Source organism: Pleurodeles waltl, chromosome 5 (genome assembly GCF_031143425.1).
Source record: "Pleurodeles waltl isolate 20211129_DDA chromosome 5, aPleWal1.hap1.20221129, whole genome shotgun sequence".
Taxonomy (NCBI): Eukaryota; Metazoa; Chordata; class Amphibia; order Caudata; family Salamandridae; genus Pleurodeles; species Pleurodeles waltl.
Window position 1 is genome coordinate 1,594,864,519 of NC_090444.1, and position 7,386 is coordinate 1,594,871,904.

Below are 7,386 nucleotides of genomic sequence, written 5' to 3' on the forward strand. Positions count from 1 at the left end.
GGCATTTGCTAGGACAAATCGTTCCAAAGCAGCTCTGGTAAATCCATGTTTGCGCTAGCTAAACTAACATTTTGTTCAATCCTGGACTATTTTATTAGCCCAGGTACTCATGGGCTTATTGTTGGGTAAATTGGTTGAGCTTTGCTTCTGATATTCACACCCACCCCTGCTCAGTTTGAGCTGCCATACAACAGACATCCCTGACTGTGTAGCCTTATTTTGCTCTTTACATGCAACAAGAGAACTTTGCAAAAGGTTACAGGTTTTTGGCCTAGTATTGGGCCAACCATCCTTTCTGTAAAATGCTACCAACAGCATTTTATATATATATATTTTTTTTTGTACAGGCTGTTGCAAAAATGTATTATTCCTCCATGCCAGTAATATGTAGCATTTGACACCAAATTCCCTTTGACCCCTGTAACTGGATCTGGGTGGGGTACTCTATGCAGTGGCCAGGTGAACCCGCTACAAGCTGACCTTTTTGGCTTGCTCAAATTGAGCAATCTAGTCCTCCCTACTGGCCCGATTGCTAATTTTGGAGTTTATTGATAGAGTAGTCTTAGATGCAGCACTTGTGTTAGCGTGTCTGACCGTTAAGTAAATTTACAAGTGGGTGCAAATAGGTTGAACCTTTTGACTTGCAGTTAAGATGTTCTTACCATAGCTCAAGTACATTAAAAATCAATAACCAATACACAATTGGCAATAATTAGTAAATGTAAATTTAGTCATGAATAACCACCTTTTTTTAGTAAAAGTTGGAATAGTTAATTCCCTTTAACAATGCTAAAGTCATGTAGATTAATCTCAATCAAGTGAAACAATACTGGCTGTCCAAAGAGGTGGAAGAAATGTAATCTAATCAAAGCTTGAAACACATTCTAAGGTTACAGTGCAAAATAACTGCATCTGAGTTATTACGTACATTCACATTCAGCAATGAAATTAATCAGCCATTGCCTATTCTCACAATTTCATTAATGAGAATCCTTTAAAATCAGATTAGCATCTGCATGTTGTGCTTCATGCAAAACAATTATTAACACCAGTTTGGAAGCCATCTAACTATTTGCAGTTGGTACCTAGACAGTTAAAGCAAATACACATTATATTCAACAGTCTAATTGATAATACCTATCCTTAGCGTGGACCAGCAAGCAGTCAATATTCGTCCTCGGGACATCAGTCGACCAGCAAGGATTCAGCATCAAAGTTCAGAAGAACGCAAAGTCTTTAAGCAGTAAGTTTTAAGCACATCTCTTGTATGGACGCACAAGAAGATATTTACCTTTTTGGTTTGCAATAAAATGTGCAATGACTACTTCTCTGTGCCGTGTGGTTGTACTAAAACTATGCCCAATCCCTATTGGTCAGTTAATTGCATGTTCACATTTTGTCCATTAAAACTCTTAAGCATATGAATTCCTCCATTACTCGGTTCACATGTTGATTGCGGAACAAACTAATGCCATCCAGCTTGTCCGGTAACCATATTGTTGCAGCCTCTACTCGGTACCGCCATTGTTGTGAGAGTCTCTCACACACAATGTTATATTAACAAGAACCGCATCTTCTAAACAGTAGGTTCTCATGAGAAACTTTAGGTATGAGCAGATTTAGACAATGCAAAAAGGAAAATCACTTTATAAACCTCTAGGACAGCCATATGTTAAATATAGCTTTGACATGAGGCTTGGCAAGTAGGCCAAGACATTGGCAAGTTAAGGAATACAATTAATAAAGCTAGGACATCATGCATAACCTTTAATATGACCTACTACATTAGTCAAACATTCCAGAGTATTAATCTGCTAAGTGCACTGCACATTGGCAGCCACTCTTCGTAATCACATTTTCAAATGTGTGCATTATTTTGACATTCTACACAACCCCCTTATTCAGAATATATGTGGACACGTGTTCATTATTATTAATACACCTGCAATAGCAATGTGTAGGAAAGTACCATCTTGCCTGGCATGTTACTCCCATTTTTACTTGTCAGTTTGTGGCTTGAATGTGTGTTCCCTGTGTAGTGACTGTCTCCGAGGTTCTGCTAATCGGAACTTCCGTGCTTATGCGCTTTAAAATTCACTATAGGCTAGTGACCATTTTTACCAATTCTAATTGACCCACAAACACCCTAAATTCCCTAGCATATGGTACCTAGGTACCCAGGGTATTGGGGTTACAGGAGATCCCTGTGGGCTGCAGCGTTTCTTTATGCCACCCACAGGGAGCTCAGGCAAATCTTACACAGGACTGCCACTGCAGCCTGAGTGTCATTTCACAGCCATTTTACACTGGACTTGCATAACTTATAAGTCACATATGTCCAACCCTCCCTTGGTGAAGGTTAGGTGCAAAGTTACTAAGTGTGAGGGCACCCTGGCACTAGCCAAGGTGCCACCACATAGTTCAGGGCAATTTCCCCAGACCTTGTGAATGCGGGGGACACCATTACATGCATGCACTCCATATAGGTGAATACCTATATGTAGCTTCACAATGGTAACTCCGAATATGGCCATGTAACATGTCTAAGACCATGGAATTGTCCCCCATTCCAAATCTGGTATTGGGGTGCCAATCCCATGCATCCCGGGGCTCCAGCATGGACCCCAGGTACTGCTAAACCAGCCCTCTGGGGTTTTCACTGCGGCTGCCAACCCACAGGCAGGCTTCTGCCCTCCTGGGCATCCCAGTCCCAGGAAGGCAGAACAAAGGCTTTCCTGGGAGGGTTAAGGGCCTGAAAGGAGTAGCCTCTCCTGGCTTCCGGAAATGCTTTGAAGGGCACAGAGTGCCCTCCTTCCATAAACCAGTCTACACTGCTTCAGGGACCCCTCCCCAAAGTCCCTGCTCTGAAACTAGACAAAGGAAAGGGGAGTGACCACTCCCCTGTCCATCACTACCCCAAGGGTGGTGCCCAGGACTCCTCCAGTGTGTCCCAGACCTCTGCCATTTTCTTTTTAATCCAGAGGTGTGAGGGCACCATGGAGGCCTGAGTGGCCAGTGCCAGCAGGTGTCAGAGACCCCTCCTGATAGGTGCTTACCTGACTAGGTAGCCAATCCTCCTCTGAGGGCTATTTAGGGTCTCCTGTGGGCTTTTCCTCCAATAACAAATGCAAGAGCTCACCAGAGTTAATCTGCATCTCCCTCTTCGATTTCTATCGGATCGACTGATGACTGCTCCAGGATGCCTGCAAAACTGCAACAAAGTAGCAAGAATACTATAGTGACATTGTAGTGCCTAATCCTGCCGGCTTTCTCAACTGTTTCCTGGTGGTGCATGCTCTGGGGGCTGTCTGCCTTCACCCTGTACTGGAAGCCAAGAAGAAATCTCCAGTGGGTCGACTGAATCTTCCCCGTGCTAACACAGGCACCAAACTTCTGTTTCACTGGGTCTCCTCTTTGTGACAAGCGTGGTCCCTGTAACACAGGAGCTGGATCCAAGTGACCCTGAGAGTCCAGTGGTCCATCTGTCCAAATTTGGCGGCGGTAAGTCCTTGCCTCCCCTCGCCAGACAGTAATACTGTGTGATCTGCAGCTGCTAGGGCTTCTGTGCACTTTTGCAAGGAATCTTTCGTGCACAGCATAGCCCAGGTCCCCAGCACTGTCCTGCATTGCTCAACTCGCTGAGTTGACCACCGGCTTCGTGGGACCCTCCCTTGTAGTGTTGAGACGACTGCTGTGCTCAGTTTTCTTGAACTCGTGTTCAAGTACTTCTGCATGGGCTCTGTGTTGCTGAGGGCCCCCTCTGTCTCCTCTTCCATGTGGCGACCTCCTGGTCCTTCCTTTGCCCGGGCAGCACCCATTTTCTTCAAACCCCCCCCACCTTACACTTTCACAACTCATGGACTTGGTCCCCTTCCCTAAAGGTCTTCAGGTCCAGGAATCCGTCTTCAGTGCTTTGCAGTCAGTTGTGGTCTTTGCAGAATCTCCTATCACGACTTTAGTGTGTTTCTGGGGAAGTAGGGTCACTTTACTCCTACTTTTCAGGGTCTTGGGGTGGGGTATCTTGACACCCTTAGTGTTCCGACACCCCAGTGACCCACTACACTAGGCCCGGTGTCCCGAAGTGGTTCGCATTCCACGTTCTTAGTATATGGTTTGTGTTGCCCCCCCCTAGGCCTATTGTATTCTACAGTGTTTGCACTACTTTCGGACTGGTTTACTTACCTGATTTTGGTTTGTGTGTAATTTACTTACCTCCTAAGGGGGTGTATCCTCCGATTTTTGGCACATTGTCACTAAAATAAAGTACCTTTATTTTTAGTAAGAGTATTGTGTTTTCTTGTGATATAGTGCTATATGATATAAGTGGTATAGTAGGAGCTTTGCATGTCTCCTAGTTCAGCCTAAGCTGCTCAGCTATAGCTACCTCTATCAGCCTAAGCTGCTAGAACACTACTTATCTACTAAGGGATAACTGGACATTGCACAAGGTGTAAGTACCATCAGGTACCCACTATAAGCCAGGCCATCCTCCTACACAATACCTCTGACTAAATGTCATCACACTAACTACTACGCACAAAATTTAGCATTAGCTAAAATTGTCAATTCAATCCCTTTATACTTCGTTCCTTTATGAATTTCCCTTTTCTTTCCTCTTCGGATTATTCTTTGACCCTTCAATTTAATCCTTTTGCATAATTTACACAATTCCCCCATATTTCAATTAGACAAACCACAATTAATATTTCCTGTAAGATTTTCAATACTATCCCCTTCCAAATGTTGCTGAGCCAATTTCCCACAGCAGCAAAACCTTTGCCAACCTTTTCCCAAAAACCTGGGGGCATATTTATTCTCCGTTTGCGCCGAATGTGCGTCAAAAATGTTGACGTACAATCAGCGCAAACGTTGCCCCATATTTAAACCCTGACGCCCGAGCCCGCGGACGACAAAAATCCGCAATGTGTGTCATTTTCTGGATGCGGCAACCTGCCCTGCGTTAATGATATGCAGGGTAGGCGTTCCCGTCCAAAAAAACAACGCACACACCCGTGCGCCGTATTTATGCTTCTGGGCAAAAATGACACTTTTGGCCGGGAGGCGGAGCAAAAAAATTACACAAAGCCCGATGTGCGTCAAAATTAAACGCCTGGGTCAGGGCAGGTTTTAAAATGGGGCAAACACACTTGTATTTAATCAGAACACACAGAACAAACAGCAGAGCAGCAACAGGGAGACATGGAGGTGATTTTTATTCAGCGTGCACGTAGACGCAGAGCCCTGCAGCAACAACAGCAGCTACAACAACAACAGGGACCCCAAAGGCAGCGCAGAAGGCAGGAGAGGATATTCCGCCCAAGAACAACCCTGCATGGCCTCAGGGAACACGACGACATACAGAGGTACCGGTTGAACTGGCAGGCCATTCAGCAGCTGCTGAGAAATATTGAACAGCAGTTGGCCCCCACTTTGGTGACACCCCACACCATACCAACAGAAACAAAGCTGCTTGCCGTACTTCACCTGCTGGCAAGTGGCCCGTTTCAGACAACTGGTGCCCTGGTTGGTGGAATATCACAACCATCATTCTCTGCATTCCTGCCAAAAGTACTGGATGCCATAATTCGCCTGACACCCCACCACATCTGCTTCCCTAACACACTGCAGAAGCAGCAGGAAACAAAACAGGGGTTCTACGCCATCAGTGGCTTCCCACACGTCCTTGGTGCAATCGACTGCACACACGTAAGCCTTGTGCCACCTGCTGCAACGGAACACCTCTACCGCAACAGGAAGCACACACATTCAATCAACGTGCAGGCCATAGTCGATCACCAAGGATTGATCAGCAACATCGTGGCTAAATATCCTGGGAGTGTACATGACGCATTCATCTTCCGTCACTCTACCATCAACCAACACTTCCAGGATGGACGGTATGGCAATGGACTACTTGTTGGTAAGTACAAAAATCCAACTTATATACACACTGCACAGCAACCCTCTAGGACAAACAACACATACACCACAATAGCAACACCTAGCCAGGAATACACTGAGGTCCTCACATCACTAGCCATGTTTCTGAAGTCACCATTGAACCTGTCACACATTGGAATTTACTCTACAGCTTAATGTGAAGACATTAATGAGTGTGGTTGCCTAAATGTCACCTTGCAAATTGTAAGTGTCACAATAACCTGTACATTAATACATTGCATAAGTCTTAAGGTATGGTATGTCCAGGGTACTTTCATATGAACGGGTTAACTACACTTTCATGTTTTAACTCTGCATGGAACTATCATCTCACCCCCAGTGAAGACACACGGACACGTGTATCACAAGTCACAATGCTAGGGAGGGCACACTGTACTGAAAATCCAAATACATACTGCTGACAAACGGTTAGCTAACAAACACTTGCTCAGCCAAGGAAAAAACTCAATGCAAAAGTTTTCTCCTACAAGTATAGGTTGTCACATTAGTACACAAAAGAGTCACAGACAACACAAGACAACTACTGCCATCAAAGGTCTGTACAAGAGTGCCTCCTACATCTACATGATCCCATTTTGTGTTTCTCTTTCAGCTGATCAGGGGTATGGCATCCAGCCTTGGCTAATGACACCATTTGGGAACCCGACTACTGCTGCAGAGCGGGCATACAACGACGTCCATAAGAGGACACGCAGCATTGTTGAGCGGACCTTTGGGATCCTAAAGTCAAGGTTCCGCTGCCTTGACATCACTGGCGGTAGCCTACTATATTCCCCAGAGATGGTCTGTAGGATCATACTCACTTGTGCCATATTGCACAATATTTGTGTAAAAAGGAACATTCCCCTCCTTGGAACCAGACGCAGACATGCCTGAAGACGACGAAGAGGAGGATGCTGGCCTGCAACAGGAGGGGGAACAACCAAACACGGCTGCTGGAGTGCGTAGGCGCCAACAGCTTGTAAATAATTTATTTTCATAATTTCTTATATCAATACTTATTGCACAATTGTAAATAAACACAGATAACAAACACCACATCATGCTTTGGCCTATTCATTTCCGCCCACCTTTAGTTTGAATTTGCTGGAGAAGAATGTCGTCTCATTGAGCAATAATGACATAACACTCATCACACAAAAAATATACACCACAAATGTCTGCACAGAGGCTATGATGTTTCATGATACATTACCATCCACAGAGGCCAACAGGAGTACAAATGTGGCAATGACACATGCCTGATCCAGACACCTGAGACATTCTCTCACTCAGCACAAAAATGTAGCTCATTTGAAAGTCTCATTACACGTGTTAAGTGACAGGGTGGGACCATCCATGTGTATGTGACCATGTCCTCAATGTCTTCTCTCAATTTTTGCTACAAACAATGCCCAATTGGAACAAGATTAGCTGCCATTAACT